General features: G+C 39.0%; 1 protein-coding gene and 1 long non-coding RNA gene across 3 annotated transcripts in view; one reads left to right on the top strand and one right to left on the bottom strand.

The window, feature by feature from the left end:
* The window catches only part of LOC145531810 (ankyrin repeat domain-containing protein 26-like), a 278301-nt gene that overhangs the window by 140127 nt on the left and 115927 nt on the right, over positions 1-22247 (bottom strand). The gene's annotated exons all lie outside the window — the stretch shown is intronic.
* On the top strand, positions 5647-22211 carry LOC145533270 (uncharacterized). The gene is made up of 3 exons (XR_014073966.1): positions 5647-5730; positions 7257-7334; positions 20970-22211. It is a non-coding gene; the product is annotated as an uncharacterized LOC145533270 (long non-coding RNA).

Genomic DNA, 22247 nt, shown 5'->3' with positions numbered 1-22247 from the left:
ATTACCTTTTATTTCATGCTTGTTATGTTCAAATGACCAGGTTACATGCTTTATATACTTCATCTCCCCTAAGCACCTGGCAAACCTGCCAGGTAATTATGACCAGTCCCAACAGGGGATGAGACTGAGGCTCACTGAAGTTAAATGACTTACAGTTACAAGGCTCATACATGGAAGAGCCAAGATCTGAAATCAAATCACTCTTGTTCTAAAACCTAAGATTTTGTTATATCAATTTTTCCCCCAAACTCAATGGCTCAATGGGGTAACAATAAAAGAGGTGGGAAGGGAGGGAAGGGCAGAAGGAGTCCAATGATAACACTGGCAGTAAAGGAGAATATTATCTGTAGATAGTGCTGTCCGATTTAGCATATAAAAATACAGAACATTACATTTGAATTTGAAATAATCCTTTTTTTAAAAGCCCACCCCCATGTAATATTTGGGACCTATCCACACTAAAAACAATTGTTTGATATTTAACTGAAATTCAAATTTAACTAGGCATCCTGTATTTCACCTGGTAACCCTATTCGTAGTTTTAAAACAACAATAAAACTATCTAAAACTATCTTATGGAGGCACCTTAAAAAACTAAACAAAGAGCTAACATATAATCTGATATCCCACTCATGAGCATGTATCTGTAAAAAACTATAATTCAAAAAGATACATGCGGCCAATTCCATTGCAGCATTACTTACAATAGCAAAGATACGGAGGCAACCAAAATGTCCATCAACAGATGAATGGATAAAGAAGATGTGGTACGTATATATGATGGAATATTACTCAACCATAAAAAATAAAGAAAAATGTTATCTGTAGCAACATGGATGGACTTAGAGAATATCATACTAAGTGAAGCAAGTCAGAAAGAGAAAGACAAATATCACATGATTTATTGCTTATATGCGGAATATTTTAAAAATGATACAAGTGAACTTACGTACTAAACAGAAATAGACACACAGACATAGAAAACAAAATTACGGTTACCACGAGGGAAAGGTGGGGGACGTTTAAATTATGAGTTAAGGGTCAATATACACACACTATATAAAATAAATAACCAAGAAGGATCTACTGTATAGCACAGGGAACTATATGAATATTCTGTAATAATCTATAAGGGAAAAGAATCTGGAAAAGGATACACACACACACACACACACACACACACACACACACACACTATACAGTTGTTCATTTTCTAACTCATGTCTGACTCTTTGTGACCCCCACGGACTGTAGCATTCCAGGCTTCCCTGTCCTTCACTATCTCCCAGAGTTTGCTCAAATTCATGTCCATTGAGTCAGTGATGCTCTCTAACCATCTCATTCTCTGCCACCCCCTTCTTCTTTGCCCTCCATCTTTCCCAGCATCGGGGTCTTTTCCAGTGAGATGGCTCTTCACATCAGGTGGCCTAAGTATTGGAGCTTCAGCTTCAGCATCAGTCCTTCCAATGAACATTCAAGGTTGATTTCCTTTAGGATTGACTGGTTTATCTCCTTGCAGGGTGGCCCTGCATGCCATGACTCATAGCTTCATTGAGATACCCATGCCTCTTCACCACAACAAGGCTGTGATCCATGAAGGGGATATATACATATATTATGAATCACTTTCCTGTACACTTGAAACTGATACAACACTGTAAATCCAATATACTTTAATACTAGAGTCTAACCCCCCTCTCCTTGGATCTGGATTGGTCTTGTACCTTGCCTAACCAAGAAATTTTAGCAGAGTGATGTTCTGACACTTCTAAGCCTGGAATACTAGAAGCCTTGGCACTTCCTTCTAGGTCTCTTGTGATGTTCACTTGCCAGATGCTCCCTGTGGGAATACTCTGTCACAGAATTCTGATGAGAACCCAAAAGCATGCAGCCAGGACGTGGGCAAGAACTCTTGTTGACAATCACAGCTGAGTTCCCAGCCAGCAACTATGAATCATATAAATGTCCAGTCAGGTAACCCTGCAGGTAATCAGAATCTCAGTTTCTTCTGACCATACCTGCACAAGAGACCTCAAGAAAGAATCACCCAACTCAGTCAAGCACAAGCTGTGCTAGACAGTTATAAATTTTCTGCATCAGTGGCTTGTGTATCATACAGCCATAGGTAACTGAAAGTGAAGTGAAGTGAAAATTGCTCAGTCATGTCTGACTCTTTGTAATCCCATGGACTATACCATCCATGGAATTCTCTAGGTCAGAATACTGGAGTGGGTAGCCTTTCCCTTCTCCAGGGGATCTTCCCAATCCAGGGATCGAATCCAAGTCTCCCACATTGCAGGTGGATTCTTTACCAGCTGAGCCACAAGGGAAGCCCAAGAATACTGGAATGGGTAGCCTTTCACTTCTCCAGCAGATCTTCCAGACGCAGGAATTGAACCAGGGTCTCCTGCTTTGCAGACGGATTCTTTGCAGAAGGATCCAACTGAGCTATCAGAGGATGGAGAAGCATAATTTATGACATTAAAAAAGGAAGTTCCACATAAATATTTGGGAAACACTGAAATTATATTTTCCTCTTGGAGATTCACAATGTCATATCAACAGTTCTGGAAATATGCAAGAAAAAAGGATTTAATTTTATTCAACCCCATGTTTCTTAAATAGTCACATAATTCATTCTGTATAACTCACTAACATTTTGGGAAACAGTGTCTTGGAAAGCTCAGTTTAGGAAATTCTACATCATTCCAAGCTATGTTCCATCAAAACAAATGAAATGATAAACCCTAATGGTGGACTCCAAGAGAGAACTAAGATGTAGAAATATTATTTAGATTATACAACATATATGGTAACTATATTCTCTGAACAAACAGGGATATATGTTCTAATGAAGAAGAATACACACAGAGAGAATGGGAGGGAATATTTGAAATTGAGATCTATTGATTGTTTGAGGTCTATTCCAGGAAACCTGGGATGCAAAACATCTGAAGCAAAGTCTTTATTGTTAATAGAAAGTTCTCAGTTAAGACGCCTTCTATCTTAACACAAGCTAGAGATTTCAACTCAAAGTTTCACCTCACAGTTTAAATTACGCAGCTTGTCTACAGCAGACAATCTAATTCAAATCTTCACTTTAAGCTGTGCTATATAGATAGGGCTTTACTAGTAAAATAAATCACAAAGTACAAGGAATATTTGTCTCCACCCATTTGTCTGAAAAAGATCTCAAGTCATAAAAACTATAATTCTCTACCATTTCTTGACATCTATATACCAGTTGACATATTTTCCCTCTTTAGTTCATGATAGTAGGTGGAAAGATATTTTTTAACTTCTCATTTATCTACTTTTAATAAATCATAAAGATAGCATATTCTTTTGCAGGTTTTCTTAAATATGAGTGTTTTTCAAGTCAACTGCTTGAAGGAAAAGACATTTTTATTTATGGATTCCGCTGAGATGAAAGAAAGTAAACAGCTGTATAAATAAATTGCTACAAACATCTCCTTCATTTTAATGTAGTTATCGAAGTACAACAGGTATTTACAATGAAACACTGCATAGAGAGAAGGCAAACACATGAAATCAACCAAGAGAGATGTCGGTAAGAAGAATCTGTGGTCTTGCTATTTTATTTGTGAAACTTGAGGATACCAATGAATGGAAAGCCAGGTCAGCTGAGCATAAGCCACTAATGCAGAAGCAGCTTCTCTTCACAAAAAGCTCTTGTTTCATCTTATCTGGTTCATTTTGCAAAGAGGAGACTCCAGCTTAGATAAAAAGCCCTCACCTGCCCTGGGTGTGAGCAGTAGCATGTTCTCAAAAAGTAGCACCTTTTCAAAAATGTTCACATACCACTGTTATCATATATTTTAAAGAAGAGAAAAAGTATAGATGAAGTGGAGTGAAATATACTACAAAATCATCAATCATCAAACCTCAGGAAGCACAGTAATCAAAGAGTTTTTGGTGAGTGTATCTGTGTTTTTTTAAATGTGTTTTCTCACCTCTATTAACAATGAAACAGGCTCCATCTCTCAAGAAGACACATGGCCCTGTTCTAGGGGTTTTATTTGCATTGACATATATAGAAATGGCACCCTGGACATGGACAGGACAGACATGGGCCCTAGAGAGAGGCTCTGCCTACCTCTCTCCTCTCCACTGGCTGTGCTGGCAGGTTGCTGGACTTGCTATTGCCACATAGCAAACGAGTTCTTCAAGTTCATATATCCTTCCAAGCAATAGCGGCCCACCCAAAGCATATACCTAGTCCCTTGGACGGGGAAGGCACTGGCGACCCAGTCCAGTCCTCTTGCCTGGAAAATCCCATGGACAGAGGAGTCGGGTAGGCTGCAGTCCATGGGGTCGCTAAGAGTCGGATGCAACTGAGCGACTTCACTTTCACTTTTCCCTTTCATGCACTGGAGAAGGAAATGGCAACCCACTCCAGTATTCTTGCCTGGAGAATCCCAGGAATGGGGGAGCCTGGTGGGCTGCCTGCCGTCTATGGGGTCACATAGAGTCAGACACGACTGACGCGACTTAGCAGCAGCCCCTCTGATTTTAAGTCCCATTAAGGTTTTTAGTTACACCTGAACAAGAGAATTAACACCCTAAGGATATGGTAAATAGATCTAGGTTGTCATCAATTGGGGAAAAGTAACTTAGTTACAGGTGTGTAAGAGTAGAAGCAAAGTAAGCAAAACAGTCCAAATAACCTTGTACAACATGTGAATTCTTAAAATGTTAACTCAGGAAGCCTTCCCAAATGTTTGTTAGAGAGATTGACAAGTAATCTAAAAAGACCAAGGTACTCAAGAGATACCTTAGGTTCTCCTGGAAGAAGAAATATTAACAAACTTATACACACACACAGAATCACAGCTGTGGAAATAGGGTTACTAGAATCAGTTGCATGGAAGCTTCCTTCCATTCAAACTTTGCAAAACCTCTATAAATAAGCCAGTCCCATGAAAGTCAAAACTTCACATCCTTGACCTGAGCCCTCCTTGCCAGAGTTTTGAATTTACCTTTTTTATCTAATAATTCTACCTGAAAGTTTATTATATAAGCATTTACACTCTCATGCTCTTTTTCCAATTCAATTCTCTTGACAATCCAGAGAAACTGGACCCAGTTATACAAGAAACCCAAGGACAATAGACTTCGGTGAGTTTCTAGTGACACAGCTACTTAGGGGAGAGGCAAACAAGGTTGGGACTTGAAACATTTTTTTTTTCTTTTTTAACTATTAATCAACTGCTCTTTCTCTAATGATTGATTCTCAGTTTATCTCTCTCCTATTCCCTTGCACCATTTCTGTATCCAATTTTACGGCACTATCAGGTAACTCTCAGAGTTATCTGAGATCATTACAGGAAGGTAACAAGAAAAATCAGAGTTTTCAAGACTAAATTCAGACCAGGAAAAAATAATCTCTCTATATAACGAATGAAACAGTGCTTCAGTGGTAGGAGAAATAGGTGCTGACCTAAGTAACTTTGGAAATGAGAGGAGACTATGAAGTTACAGATAAAAGGAACTGAACATACGATAGCATTGTAGTTGATAAAGGTGTTTCTTATGGGAGTTGTTGTTTAGTCACTAAGTTGTGTCTGACTCTTTGTGACCTCATGGATTGTAGCCCACTAGGCTCCTCTGTCTGTGGGATTTCCCAGGCAAGAATACTGGAGTGGGTTGCCATTTCCTTCTCCAAGGCATCTTCCTGATCCAGGGATCAAACCCATGTCTCTTGAATTGGTAGGCAGATTCTTTACCACTGAGCCACCAACGAAGCCCTTCTCCTAAGAGTGAAACTGAAAGTGAAGTCGCTCAGTCATTTCCAACTCTTTGCGGCCCCACAGACTGTAGCCTACTAGGTTCCTGATCCACGGGATTTTCCAGGCAAGAGTACTGGAGTGGGTTGCCATTTCCTTCCCCATCTCATAAGAGTAGAGGCTACCAATTCTGAAACCACTTTATGTGTATACTGGAACTAAACATATAGGTAAATGGATAGTGGGCAGTAGGAGCTAGGTTTCCCATTATTACACTGGGAGGTTACAGATAAACAAGCAAGGAGGTTAGAATGAATTATGTGATACAGGTTAGAGTCGGAAACATCAGTATTAACTCACATTTAACTTAATAGAGACACAGATGGGTAAAACATAGAAATGATCGCTAACATGTATATATATACACAGGTTAGTAAACATATATATGTGTGTGTGTATATATTTCTAAATTCTGTTTGCTTTAAGCAATGACATCCCAGTAGCAATGAAACATCTAGCACCCAGATCTTGGCTTACAACAGAATTCTCCAATACAAGGAGAAATAGCTGATTCTAGGATGAAGGCAGTGAATACACAAAGTGAGCCTGTATGCCACAGTGCCAGAAAGTAAGGAAATGCTCAAAAAACAGAGTGATGAGTATGCCAAAGGGACACAAGACTCAAATGAAAGTGTTCAATGACCAAAGCTGGAACAGTTAGAGCAACAAAATAAATAACATACTACTGGGCTACAGCCTAATATATAAAGTAACTATCAATGAACCCATGCTGATATTAAATAAGTTATTAAATACATAAATAAATAAGGAAGAACAGGAACATCTCCTATACAGAACTCCAAATAATCTGTGTATGTCCTCCCACTCGTAAGTAAAGCATAACCTGTCCCCCCATCCCCAGTGTGGGCAGCACACAGCAACTTCCTGCTAAAGAGTACAGTATGGAAAGGGAGGGGAGGAGTAACTTTACAGCATGAAAACTATTTCAACCAAATGATCAAGAGTTTAACATCACTGGCAAAGAGTCATGTTGACAGCATGTACTCTTTTTTTAATTGAAGTATAGTGAATTTACAGTATTATATTAGTTTCAAGTATACAGTATAGTGATTCAGTATTTTTAAAACACTGGGTATAATTTTCTGTGTGACACAGTATATCTTTGTTGCTTATCTCTTTTACGTATAGCACTTTGCATCTGTTAGTCCCACACCCTAAATCTGTCCCTCCACCATTCCCTCTCCCCTTTGGTAACTACAAAGCTGTTCTCCCTCCCTGAGTCTGTTTCTGTTGTGCATATACATTCATTTGTACTATTTTTTAGATTCCACATATAAATAATATTGTCTTTCTCTATGATTTGTTTCACTAAGCATAATATTCTCTAGGCCCATATATGTTGCTATAAATGGCAGAATCTCATTCTTTTTTTAAGCTGAGTAATATTCCATTGTATATATATATGCTGCTGCTGCTGCTGCTGCTAAGTCACTTCAGCCGTGTCCGACTCTGTGCGACCCCATAGACGGCAGCCCACCAGGCTCCGACGTCCCTGGGATTCTGCAGGTAAGAACACTGGAGTGGGTTGCCGTTTCCTTCTTCAGTGCATGAAAGGGAAAAGTGAAAGTGAAGTCGCTCAGTCGTCCGACTCTTAGCGGCCCCATGGACTGTAGCCTACCAGGCTCCTCCGTCCATGGGATTTTCCAGGCAAGAGTACTGGAGTGGGGTGCCATTGTCCTCTCCGTATATATATATACTACCTCTTATTAATCCAGTCACCTGTTGATAGACACTTGTTTCCATGTCTTGGTAGATAATTGTAAGTAGTGCTGTTTTGAATACTATGGTGCATATCTGAAGTATCTTTTCAAATTAGCATTTTCATTTTTTTCCTGGCTTTATACCCAGGAGTTAAATTACTGTATCATGCAATGGTTCTGGGTTTCCCTTGTGGCTTAGCTGGTAAAGAATCCACCTGCAGTGCAGGAGACCTGGGTTCGATCCCTGGGTTGGGAAGATCCCCTGGAGAAGGAAAAGGCTTCAGTATTCTGGCCTGGAGAATTCCATGGACTGTATAGTCCATGGGGTCACAAAGAGTCAGACATGACTAAATGACTTTCACTCACTTTCATAATGGCTCTGTGTTTAGTTTTTTTGAGGAAAGTCACACTATTTTCTATAGTGGCTGCACCAATTGACATTCCCACCAAGAGTGTATGAGGTTCCCTTTTCTCCACATGCTGTTGTTGTTCAGTCATCAAGGCATGTCCCACTCTTTGCAACCCCATGGACTGTAGCACAGCAGGCTTCTCTGTCACTCACTATCTCCTGGAGTTTTCCCAAGTTCATGTCCATTGAATTGGTGATGCCATCCAACCATCTCATCCCCTGTTCCCCTCTTCTCCTTCTGCCTTCAATCTTTTCCAGCATCAGGGTGTTTTCCAATAAGTCAGCCATTCACATCAGGTGGCCAAAGTATTGGAGCTTCAGCTTCACATCAGTCCTTCCAGAGAGTATTCAGGGTTGGTTTCCTTTAAGATTGACTGGTTTGATCTCCTTGCTTTCCAAGGGACTCTCAAGAGTCTTCTCCAACACCACAGTTCAAAAGCATCAATTTTTCGGCACTCTGCCTCCTTTATTGTCCAACTCCCACATTTATATATGACCTTTCCAACAGTTGTTATTTATAGACTTTTTGATGATGGCCATTCTGAGGTAGCATCTCATTGTAGTTTTGATTTGCATTTCTCTAATGATTAGCTATGTTGAGCATATTTTCATGTTCACGTTAGCCATCTGCATGCCTCCTTGGAAAAATGCCAATGCAGGTTTTCTGTCCATTGATAGACTAGGTTGTTGTTTTGATACTGAAATATGTGAGTTGTTTATATAGTCTGGATATGAACTCCTTGTTCTCATGTAACTCATGTAAGTTATATCTTTGTAAATATTTTTGGCCATTCTGTAAATTGTATTTTCATTTTGTCAATTGTTTCCTTTGCTGTGCAAAACCTTTAAGTTTAATTACATTTCATTTCTTTATTTTTGCTCACATTTCTTTTCCCTTAGGAGACCGATTCAAAATATACTGCTACAATTTATGTCAAACACGTACCTGTGTACACATGCCTATGTACTTTTCTAAGAATTTTACAGTTTTCATTCTTACATTTAGGTCTTTAAACTGTTTTGACTTTATTTTTGTATATGATACAAGGGAATGTTCTGATGTCATTGTTTTACTTAGACTTGTCCAGTTTTCCCAGGACCACTTATGTATATTTTTTATCCATGGTATATTCTTGCCTCCTCTGGCATAGATTAATTGACCACAGGTGCATTGGTTTATTTCTGAGTTCTCAGGTCTGTTTCATTCATCTGTGTGTTTTTTGTGCCATCATCTTATAGTTTTGATTATTGTAGCTTTATAGTACAGTCAGAAATCTGGGAGGGCAATACTTCCAGCTTTCTTCTTTTTTCTCAAGATTGCCTTGTCAGTTTGAGGTCTTTTGTGGTTCTAGTTGAATTTTAGTATTTGTTCTAGTTCTGTGAAAAAATGTCATGGGTACTTTGATAGGGACTGCATTTAATCTGTAGATTGCTTTGGGGAAGATGGCCATTTTAACAATATTAAGTCTTCCAATCCAAGAGCATTAAATATCTTTCCATTTCTTTGTATCATCTTTAATTTCCTTCATCAGTGTTTTATAGTTTTCAGAACACCAGTCTTTTGTTTCCTTGGACAGCTTTATTCCTAGGTATTTTATTCTTCTTGATTCAATTTTAAATGGGACTTTTCATTTTTTTCTGATATTTCATTATAAATGTACATAAATGCAACAGATTTCTGTATATTAATCTTGTATCTTTTAACCTTGCTGAATTCACTTATTAGTTTTAATAGTTTGGGGGCAGAAACCTTAGGGTCTTCTATGTAAAGTCATTCATTTGCAAATAGGACAGTTTTACCTCTTCCCTTCCAATCTGAATACATTTATTTATTTTTCTTATCTAAATGCTATCACTAGGCCTTCCAGTTCTATGCTAAATAGAAGTGACGAGACAGGATGTATTTTTCTTCTTCCTGAATTTAGCAAGAAAGCTTTCAGCTTTTTATCATTAAGTATGATGTTGGCTGTGGGTTTGCCACACACGTCCTTTATTATGTTGATATATGTTCCCTGGGTACCCACTTTGATGAAAGTGTTTATCATGAATGGATGTTAAATTCTGTCAAATGATATTTTTTTTTCTGCATCTATTGAGATGATGATGTGATTTTTACCCTTCCTTTTGTTAATGCAGTGTACCACATTTGTTGATTTACAAATGTTAAAACACCCTCATAATCCTCATTAAATCCAACTTGATCATGGTGTATGGTCCTTTTTATATATAGTTGAAATTGATTTGTGAATATTTTTACATCTATATTCAGCAAAGATATTGGCCTGTAATTTTGTTCTATATTGTCTTTGTATGCTTTTGCTATCAGGGTAATGGCCTCACAGAATGATTTGGGGAATAGGTATAATAGGAATTGGTTCTTCTTTATTTGTTCATAGAATTCCCCCTTGAAGTTATCTAATCTTGGACTTTTCTTTTCTGGGAGCTACTTTTTTATTACAAATTCAATTTCACTTCTAGTGATCAGTCCGCTCAAATTGTGTTTCTTCCTGACTCAGTATTGGCAGGCTGTATATTTCTAATTTTTTCATTTCTTCTAGGTTGTACAGTTTGTTGCTCATAGTATTCTCTTACAATTTTATGTGTCACTGTGTTATCAGTTATTATTTCCCCCTCTTTCATTTCTTATTTTGTTCATTTGAATCCTCTTTTCTTCTTGGTGAACAATTTTATGTGTCACTGTGTTATCAGTTATTATTTCCCCCTCTTTCATTTCTTATTTTGTTCATTTGAATCCTCTTTTCTTCTTGGTGAACCTACCTAAAGGCTTATCAATTTTATTTTTCTTTTTTAAAAACCAGCTCTTAGTTTTATTGATCTTTTCTATTTTTTGCTGTTGCTGACATCTTTTATTTTTATTTCTCTCTTATCTTTATTATTTCCTTCTTCTTCTATTTTGGGATTTTTTTCTTCTTCCTTTTCCAATACTTTTAGGTCATATGTTTAGATTGTTTATTTGCTATTTCTCTTGTTTCTTGAGGAAGGCCTGCTGCTAAGTCGCTTCAGTCGTGTCCGACTCTGTGCGACCCCACAGACGGCAGCCCACCAGGCTCTGCCGCCCCTGGGATTCTCCAGGCAAGAATACTGGAGTGGGTTGCCGTTTCCTTCTCCAGTGCATGAAAAGGAAAAATGAAAGTGAAGTCGCTCAGTCGTGTCCGACCCTTAGAGACCCCATGGGCTGCAGCCTACCAGGCTCCTCCGTCCATGGGATTTTTCCAGGCAAGAGTACTGGAGTGGGGTGCCATTGCCTTCTCCGAGGAAGGCCTATATCGCTATAAACCTCCCTCTTAGAACTGCCTTTGATGCATCCCATAGATTTTGGAAAGTTGTGTTTTCATTTTTACTTGTCTTGAGGTATTTTCTGATATCTTCTGTGGTTTCGTCACTAATCCATTTCTTAAAGGTAGAAATTTATTTATTTGGCTGCGCTGGGCTTAGTGACGGCAGGCAGGATCTTCATTCTTTGTGGTGGCATGCAGCATCTTTTAGTTTCTGCATGCAGGATCTTTGACCTTCATTGCAGCATGTGTGGTCTTTAGTTGTAGCATGCAAACTCTTAGCTGTGGCATGTAGGATCTATAATAGTTTCCAACCAGGGATCAAATCCAGGCCTCCTTCAATGCGAGTGCAGAGTGTTGGCTACTGGATCACCAGAAAAGTTCCAACCAACTGACCTTTTAGTAGCATGCTGTTTAGTCTCCATGTGTTTCTTCTTTTCCCATTTCTCTTTTTGTAGCCAATTTCTAGTTTTATACCATTGTGGTTGGAAGAAAAGCTTGATATAATTTCTACCCCCTTAAATTTGTTGAGGCTTGTCTTGTGGTCTAATATGTGATTGATCTTGAAGAACATTCCAAGCACACTTGGAAAGAATGTGTATTCTAGGTTTTTTTGGATGTAGTGTCCTGTAGATCTCAATTAAGTCCAACTGGTCTCGTGTGTCATTTAGGACCTCTGTTACTTTACTGATTTTCTGCCTGGATTATCTGTCTGTGGGTTTTAAAGTCCACTACTATCACTGTATTTTTGTCAGCTTCTCCTTTTATACCTAATACTATTAGTATTAGTATGTGTGTACTAAGCTATACACACACATACACACTCCTGTATTGAGTGAACATGTCAACAAGTGTAATATCCTCTTCTTGTATTGATCCTTTTGTCATTATATAATGTCCTTCTTAGTCTTTTGTTATAGTATTTCTTTTAAAGTCTATTTTGTCTGATGTAAGTATTGCCACCCCCACTTTCTAGCCATTTCCACTTGCATGAAATATTCCCTCACTTTTAATCTGTGTGTGCCTTTAGCCCTGAAAAGAGTCTCTTGTAGACAGCACATTGAAGAGTCTTATTCTGTTACCCATTAGCCACTGATCTTCTGATTGAAGGATTTAGTCCATTAACATTTAAACTAATTATCAACAATATGTATTTTTGCCATTTTATGACTTATTTTCCAGTTATTTTTGTAGTTCTGTATTCATTTCTTCCTTTTGTTTCTCTCATTGTGTTTTGACAGTTTTCTTTAGTAGTATGGTTTTGTTCTTTCCTTTTAGTTCATTTGAGTCCTCTCTCTTTTCTTCTTGGTGGGCCTAAAGGCTTATCAATTTTGTTTATCTTTTTACTTTTTTTACTTATACAATAGTCTATCTATTGTATGTGTTTGATTTGTGGTTACCACAGAGTTCATATATGCTGATCCATTATTATATTTACTTATTTTAAACTGACATGTCATTTAAGTTTAAATGCATTCTAAAAGATCTTTGTTTTTTACTCCCTTCTCCCACATTTTGTGTTTTTGATGTTATATTTTACATATTCATGCTTATCCCTTAGCTGCTTATTATAGCTATTGTTGCTTTTATAATTTTGTCTTTTAATCTGTATACTTACTTAAAAATCTTTAATCTTTACTATATATCCACCTTTTCTACTGTGATTTCCCTTTACTACAGATTCTTTCTTCCACTTAGCAAAGACTCTTAAACATTTGTTTTAGGGTAGATTTAGTATTGCTTGATCCTAGTTTTTCCTCGTCTGAATTCTTTAGCTCCCCTTCTATTTTAAATAATAATCTTGCTAGGTAGAGTATCCTAGGTTGCATGTTTTTCCCGTTTTGCAGTTTGAATATATCATGCCACTCTATTCTAGCCTGCAAAGCTTCTGCAGCTAAATCAGCGAGAACTTTATGGCAGTTCCCTTGTATATAGCTTTTTGTTTTTCTCTTGCTACCTTTAGAATAATCTCTTTTAACTTGTGTCATTTTAATTATTATATGTCTTGCCTTAGTGTCTGTTTGAGTTTACCCTGTTTGGGACCCTCTGTGCTTCCTATACCAGGGTATCATTAAAACATTTACCAAGTGAAGGGAAAAGCAATGCCATGAATATTCCAAGACACAAGATATTTAAAATTATCTTTATATTTGCTTTGAAAGAAACTGAGGCAATCTCTTTCTTCTCTTACCTGATTTCTCTTCATGAGATTTTTCTTGTGCTTATAACTAATGTTACTCAGCATGTTGGAGTTACCAGTTGGCAGTGGGAGGCAGTGGTTTGACACAACGGGTAGGGGAGTCTAAGACTCATGTATTTACAGAAGATAGGCTTGCAAAGCGGACAAGCCACATGTGGATAAGGAGGAGTTAGCTCAAAGGTTTCATTAATTCTAGACTCAAGAATCAAAAGTGAAACTGGTCTTTTAAATAGAGTACCTTAACAGAAAATTAAAGCACTAATTAGAGGGCTTCTCTCAACTTGGTCAAAAATTCAGAAGACATGGAAAGCTTTATTTTCTTTTCTACTTCAATTCTAAGCAGCATACAGAATTAATATAATGGACAAGCTGAACTCAGCATGGTACAAAGTGAATCTCTTTCATGAATGGAGTAAGGCAGAGGCGGAGGGAGATGCCACAGCAGTAGGGAGGGAGGGACTTGAAAACTACATTTTATATTCCAGTCACTGTAAGAATCATGGAAGGTTCTGACCTCCTCACTATTCATTTTTTTCCATTCCTAAAGAGAACAAACAAAGCAAAAGAAAACAGCTTCAGGCCTCAAAATAGCAGGTTTCAAATGCTGAGAATCATGATGCATACAACACCTTACAGCAACCCACTGTGCATGATTTCAGAGCATCAGCAGCAAGTAGCGAAGGGATACAGGGATATGGATCACTCCAGCATTACCTGCTAAAAGTTATTACCAATCCCAGCTCAGTAAGGCTGCTCAGGAACCTTGGGAAGCTGAAAACTCTAAATACTAATGAAAAACCAAACTGAATGCTCTTGATCTTGATCTCCATTCAGGAAACCCCAAGCAAGTCTGTAAAAGGTTCTCCTTGAACATATTCCCTGAGCATTTGCGATGCTATGGTCTGGGGTGCATATGAACATTTCAATGGGAAGATTTCTCTAAATGAGATGCTCTAGTTCCAAATTAACTTCAATTTCTGGCTAATTCACCAGATCTTTTCCCCAGGGCCACCTCCTCTTGAAACTCCTGGGAATTATGTTTTCTTCTCTGGGGGCAGCCCAAAGCCAACGACTGGTTCATGGGTACCATGGTTGGTTCCCTTGTCTTAGAGTGGAACAACTTTTAGTGATTTATCTTCCAGAGCTCCCCATGGCATCAGGCTGAAGTTAGACCTCAGCTGAAACCACATCATTGACTAAATCCTTACTTGTCCTATTCACATTCTCTCACTTCCTTACAGGTTTTACCTGAGAGTAATCCCTCCAGAAAAACTTGTGCCGGAATTCCTTTCTCAGGTTCTGCTTGTAGGCAGTCTGATCTAAGTTAACCCCAATAAAAAATTCTAATGCTGATGACGTTGGTGACATTATCAACAACTGCAAACACAACAGAAACTTTCATATACTGAGTGTTTATTATAGTCAGGCACAGTTTTAAGGGTTTTACTGAATAAATCATCTCTTTTAAGCCTCACAAAATCCACGAGGTAGGTACTATTAATATCCCCATTTGGTAGAAGAAAAGTTTTGGAGGAGTTAAAAATACTCGCCCAAGGTCACACAACCAGTAAACGGTGAATCCCAGGCAGTTATTCTCACTCCTAATCTATTTTACAACCACAAAATTCTTAACTCATTATTGACTAGGGAATTTTTGCACAAACTAATGCCTGTGGCCAGTGATTTTTATTTTGGCCAGCTTAAAATTAATTGTTATTTCCCTAATACTCTGAGGGTTACTACACTCAGTAGTTACACCTGACACACCCACAAAATCTTCTAATTTTTGTGAAATGTTGTCTTCAACCCACTCTTCTGTAGAAGCAAAGAAGCATTCTCCAGCACCATGAGTTTCACTTTTACTTTCCCTATCAGAATCAATCACTGAGGGGTTTTTGTCTTTTTTTTAATCTAAGATCATCTGAATTCAGATCATCTGAATCAAAACTACATTCTGAAGAACCTGAATAAAATTCAGCAAAAAATTCTTCACTCAAAATTTTGTGATGCATCATTTTTTAAAATTTTATATTTATAATATACACAAGGTTGGAACAAAAACTTAATGGAGCAAAATGTGAATGATAATGAACTCGATCAATTTTAAGTTCTAACAACTTCCATTGTGATGTTCATTGTATCACTCTCTAAAAATATACTGATACATCTTTAGTCATTAATACATTAAAATCAATCCGTTATAAAGTTTCTTATCTTCAGAACTCAAAAACATATCTTTGACAACCTAGAAGGGTGGGATTGGGGGGAGGTAGGAGGGATGTTCAAGTGAGAGGGGACAAGGGTAGAACTATGGCTGATTCATGCTGATGTTTGGTAGAAACTAACACAATACCGTAAAGCAATTATTCTTCAATTAAAAACAAATATATATATATATATATTTTTAATGAACAACAAAAAATTATCTTTAAGCAAATAGTCTATTTTGGCCCTGGGATCTAAAGAAGTATGAAGAATTGAGGCCTGAAAATACAAGAAGGCCAGCTACTGATTAGTAGGGTGTTGGGGACACCATTGAGAGGAAGGGGCCCTATCACCTTCTCTTCAGTAGAGCTCAGGTCACACAAAGTCGAAGTCCAGATTCCTTCTGTATTATAGACTAATTTAAGGAAAAGGAATACTGAAGCTCCAATATTTTGGCCACCTGACATGAAGAGCCAACTCACTGGAAAAGACCCTAATGCTGGGAAAGATTGACGGCAGGAGGAGAAGGGGTTGACAAAGGGTGAGATGGTTGGATGGCATCACTGACTAAATGGACATAAGTTTGAGCAAACTCTGGGAGATTAGCGAAGGACAGGGAAGCCTAGCGTGCTGCAGTCCACAGGGTTGCAAAGAGTCAGACATGACTGAGCAACTGAACAGCAAGGAAAATCAGGTGAATGATCCACAGCAGCTGGTATCCTGTACTTTGGGTTCATGACTCCTGGCTGTAAGAACCCAAACCGGCTGTAAGAACTGAAACTGGCTGTAAGAACCCAGGAAAAGAGTTACAAGAGCCTTTTCTTTTCTCATTCCCGAGAGCAGCTACAAATATCCCCTCAACACAGAGCCTCAGGAGGGCTGTTTTTGCTTAACAGCAACCAGTGAGAAAGCAAAAGGCCAGCAGTGTCCCGCCAGAGACTTACTGTGCCCTGGACCACTTCCCGCATAAACAATGTGGGGATGCCTTTAAAGAAAGGATGTCCTTGGCTTTTTGAGGGTTAGAGTGATCATCCTACAAAACCACAACCTTTCCCCGGCCTTGAGTTCCCCGTTTGCAAAATGTAAATATCTGTGGTTTTACTTCTGCATAACCTTTTTTAGCAAACCCACAAGAATTTGAGTTCCAGTGTAAGTGATTTGCCAACTACTCCAGTTAGGCATAATTAGAAAAAATAGAAACCAAGGTTTTCAGGGGAAGAAGACAGTAACTCAGGAAGCAGAATCAGAGTAGGAAATTTGACAATAAAACCCAGGAAGAGAGAAGAGAGGGAAAACAAGCTTAACTCGGGGCCAGATGAAAACTTCTAGGCACTTATCTTTAGTGAAGAAATTGTTTCTCTCTATATACGTAATTCAAAATAAAGTTTTAGACTGTACACAGTCTTATGTCACTTTACACGTATGTCAAAATTAAACCAGTTTCTCTTAGGTTTTTTTTTTTAATTAAAAACTTCTTGAGAAGTCCTTAGCAGCTGGACTCTTCCTATCTTTGGAACCTTTGCTTGGCCACCCTCTTAAGATACTTGACAAAACAGCATGAGGTAAAGTGAAGCCTATGTCTTAAAAACTAAATGCTTGTGCTTATTGGGAAGAAGGAAACTGTGATTTGTATAGTAGTTGCTAATGTCTAAGTCTGCCATAATGGATAGAAACAAATCTGAATGCCTAGATTATTCTGCATTTTGGAAGCCAAGGGTGAATGCTAGAGATGGGATATAGGCAGATTGAGGCAGTATTTTTGCGCTAAAAATTCCAACACTATCTCTATGGCATTGAATGTTTAGGAGAAATCCTAGTCAGAGAGGAGAAAAATATTTTGAGGTTGTGCTCATTATTGACAACAAAGTAAAGCAACTCTATAAACACAACCAATATTCACCTGGAACAGGGTAGTTTTTTGGAGAAGGAAATGGCAACCCACTCCAGTATTCTTATCTGGAAAATTCCATGGACAGAGGAACCTGGAGGGCCACAGTCCATGGGATCGCAAAGAGTCAGCCATGACTGAGCACATCCACACAGGGTAGTTTCATGATACTCATTATTAAACCACGAAACACACCTTCCTGGTTGTTAAATGGCTGTTGTCCTCAGCAACCTGAGCTCCTCCATTCCTCCCCAGAAATCACAGGATTCCCAGGACCTAGTAACTAAAGGACTAACACCTATACTAACAAAAGGTCCACATAGTCCAAGCTATGGTTTTTCCAGTAGTCATGTATGGATGTGAGTGTTAGACCATAAGGAAGGCTGAGTGCTGAAGAATTGATGCTTTTGAATTGTGGTACTCGAAAAGACACTTGAGAGTCCCTTGGACTGCAAGGAGATCAAACCAGTCAATCCTAAAGGATCAACCTTGAATATTCATTGGAAGGACTGATGCTGAAGCTGAAGCTCCAAAACCTTGGCCACCTGATGCAAAGAGTCGACTCAATGGAAAAGACCCAGCTCCTAGGAAAGATTAAAAGCAAAAGGAAAAGAAGGTGGCAGAGGATGAGATGGTTAGATAACATTACCGTCTCAATTAACATGAATTTGAGCAAACTCAAGGAGATAGTGAAGGACAGGTCACAAAGAGTCGGACTCGACTTTGCGACTGAACAACAACACCTAGACAGGCTCAGACCAGTGTCCACCCTAAATGGTCAGGGCCCCACCACTGACGGCAGACCAATCTGTCAACGTGACATTGAAACCACATGATGGGAGATCATGAAATTGTATTAGTAAATAAGAGCTGCAAAATGGAAATGAAGAATACAGTGCCTATTACAATTCATTTATAATAAATAAAAAATATTTTTAATGAAATTCTCACTTCTTTTTAATTAAAGTTTCTCAACCATTATGTTTCCCACTATGGTATTTTTAAGACTCTAAGCTTTAGAGTTGGAAAGACAGGTCAGTATATCTAAAATGTGTTGTGGGTGAGTCAAAACCTCTGAGCACCTATTGACCTTAAGTCACACTGAGCCGCTTACATGGGGCTAAGCAGGCACCCAGAACAACGACCTGCCTACAACGCCCCAGTCAGAACTCACAGACCAGCAACCAATCCTGTCACACTGTGTCCTGTTTAGAATGATTCATACTTTTGGTTTTTTTAATTAATTTATTTACTTTAATTGGAGGCTAATTACTTTACAATATTGTGGTGGTTTCTGCCATACACTGACATGAATCAGCCACTGGTGTACATGTGTGCCCCATCGCAAACCCCCTTCCTTCCCACCTCCCTCCCCATCTGATTTCTCTGGATTGTCCCAGTGCACCGGCTTTGAGTGCCCTGTTTCATGCATCGAACTTGGACTGGTCATCTATTTCACATATGGTAATATACATGTTTCAATGCTATTCTCTCAAATCATCCCACCCTCGCCTTTTCCCACAGAGTCCAAAAGTCTATTCTTTATACCTGTGTCTCTTTTGCCGTCTCGCATATAGGTCATCGTTATTATCTTTCTAAATTCCATATATATGTGTTAATATACTGTATTGGTGTTTTTCTTTCTGACTTACTTCACTCTGTATAATAGGCTCCAGTTTCATCCACCTCATTAGAACTGATTCCAATGCATTCTTTTTAATAGCTGACTAACATTCCATTGTGTATATGTACCACAGCTTTCTTATCCATTCTTCCGCTGATGGACATCTAGGTTGCTTCCATGTCCTGGCTATTATAAACAGTGCTGTGATGAACGTGTCTCTTTCAATTCTGGTTTCTTCAGTGTGTATGCCCAGCAGTGGGATTGCTGGGTCCTATGGCAGTTCTATTTCCAGTTTTTTAAAGGAATCTCCACACTGTTCTCCATAGTGGCTGTACTAGTTTGCATTCCCAGCAACAGTGTAAGAGGGTTCCCTTTTCTCCACTCCCTCTCCAGCATTTATTGTTTGTAGATTTTTTGATAGCAGCCATTCTGACTGGCATGAGATGGTACCTCATTGTGGTTTTGATTTGCATTTCTCTGATAATGAGTGATGTTGAGCATCTTTTCATGTGTTTGTTAGCCATCGGTATGTCTTCTTTGGAGAAATGTCTGTTTAGTTCGTTGGCCCATTTTTTGATTGGGTCGTTTATTTTTCTGGTATTGAGCTACATGAGCTGCTTGTATATTTTTGAAATTAATCCTAATAAAAGTAAAAATAAACAAATGGGACCTAATTAAACTTAGAAGCTTTGGCACAATGAAAGAAACTATAAGCAAGGTGAAAAGATGGCCTTCAGAATGGGAGAAAATAAAAGCAAATGAAGCAACTGACAAAGAATTAATCTCAAAAATGATTCATACTTTTAAAAAGCTGTTTCATTTCACTATTGCACACTCACATAGGAGAGACTTTTTTGGAGGATAGTTGTCTGGGAAACTTCCCTAATTTTTTTTCCAGCCAAGAGCAAACTGTAGCCTGTTGTGCCTCTTGGATCCCTTAGCTATCAAACAAGGTATGGACACTGAATAAGTCTGAGGAGCATGCCGGTGAATTACAGCTGGGAGCAAAATAGCAACAAAGACATAGTTGCATCCAGGAAGAAAGAGTTTTCCAACGTGTGTTTCATTGTCTCTCCTTTTCTTTTTCTTCCTTCCTTCCTTCCTCCTTCCCTTTCTCTCTTATCTATGATCTATAGTAGCCTATTTAGAAAGGTCAAGAGAAAAGGAAGAAAGGGGGAGAGAGAGAGGGGGAGGAGGAGAGAAAGAAAGAGAAAGAAAGGGCCACTTCTGCCTGAAAGGTTGGTTAAATCACAGCCCAAGTCTTAACATAAAATTGAGAGATAGCCTCTCTGCTTCAAGCTGAGGAACTCAAGTCCTTTTTCCATACACTCCATTTAACAAAGGACCATTCCTCTTTCAAACATTCAGTACCCGCATTAAGACCCTCCTCATTGCCTGCTGCCAAGACAATCTCTAAGAAATCGTCTTCTACTTGGTAATACCTTGTTGAGTTATTTTCCCCCTAAAACTACACTTTGGAGATGAGATGGTAGACTTTTAAGAGATATTACAAAATTAAGAATTCTGCCTGTTGCAGTTTCTCGGAACTAAAGCTGATCCTCATCAAATTATGCTAATTTACTGTAGAATGTTTAATTAAATCCTACCCCAAGCAATCTACTTCCAGGGTTTATTTTTATAGCTTAGAACTTTCAAACACGGAAACGCCTTTCAATTTAAATTTTTTAAAAAGAAACTATTCACTGGGGAAACTATTCACTATTTCACTAGGAAAAGAAATGTACTTTACCTCCTAGGCTTATTCCACCTTTAGTCTCTTTCTTTCTTCTTCCCATTCATTGTCTCTTTCTCTTTTCAGGAAAACAGAACGCTCCTTGGAAATCCCCTTCTTTATTCTGGTTTCTCTCTGAAGTGGCATTTTCTTGAACAGGCCATTTTCCTGGCAGATTGTGTTTGACTGAAAGTAATCATAAGCGACTGGAGATAAGATGAGATCTCTTCCATCAGAGGATGTCACCACTGACCTTGGAGGGTTTCAGTATCTCTAAACCCTCAGGCTCACTGTGTGAGGAAGAACAGGCTGACCTGTACCAGCCACCCCACCTTGTTCCCACAGACTGACGTTGGGGTGGAGGTGCTCTCTGCTCCACTCCAGCCTTGCATACAGCCCCCAAGTGAACCCTCTGTCAGCTGTGCTTCCTACGAATTCCGTTCTAGAGACCCCTCCACTGCCAAGCCCACTGAGCTTCTGCTGCTACATGCTCATTCAAGAATGTTAGACGAGAACCAGCAGATTTGAAATTTCACTCCAGTCAGGCATATTTTGTCCTTCTGCACAAAACATTACATCTGAATGTTGCATTAGCCCCAATTTTTGATTTTAATAGTCTGATGCTTTCAAATTGCTTTCCAGAGCAAGTACTTTTATCTTTATAAGGTTTCATCCTTTCCTGGATTTGAGTTAAAACAGAAAGCACTGACCTCTAACATCTGAATGTCACACACAATTTAAAGTGGACATGGCATCACTGAGGTCCTAGCCTTTTCCTATCAAAAGTCTCTACACCAGGACAGTCTTTTACCTTTGCTGTGTGACCTCTGCCCTTTCCAGCGTAAATCCCAAGGAGGAGGAGCAGTCTCCCACATAAAACACCCACTCTACCTCCTTGGAGCTCTTGTACAGGCAGCTTCTAAGGTGATGTCAGTGACGTCTGCCTCTTGGCCTTCCTGTCCTGGGTACCCCCTCCTGGATGGTGCCAGCTTGGTCTCTGTGGTCAGTTTGACACAGTCAGTTCCAGACTTCAGCTGTAAATTATGACATCACCTATCACGGATACTCTCTCTTGCTCTCTCCTCTGCACACCTGGCCTGGGAAAACTTCGTGCCATGCAGCACACAGGTAGCCCATGGAGATGCAGGGAGTCTCAGCCAGCACCTGGCCAACAACCACATGGATGAGCCTGAGAGCAGATCCTCCCCCAGCTGAGCCATCAGATGAGCCTTCAGCTCCTGCTAACATTATGACTATGCTCTTATGAAAGATTAAACCAGATTCCTGACTCACAGAAACCATCAAATAAATTTTTGTTGTTTGATGCCACTAAGTTTCAGGGCAATTCATTACATAATAATTGGC

The sequence above is a fragment of the Giraffa tippelskirchi genome, chromosome 13 (assembly GCF_054371585.1).
Source record: "Giraffa tippelskirchi isolate mGirTip1 chromosome 13, T2T-mGirTip1v1.2.pri, whole genome shotgun sequence".
Taxonomy (NCBI): Eukaryota; Metazoa; Chordata; class Mammalia; order Artiodactyla; family Giraffidae; genus Giraffa; species Giraffa tippelskirchi.
The sequence above is the reverse complement of the archived record's forward strand: the minus strand, read 5'-3'. Positions and strand labels throughout refer to the sequence as shown.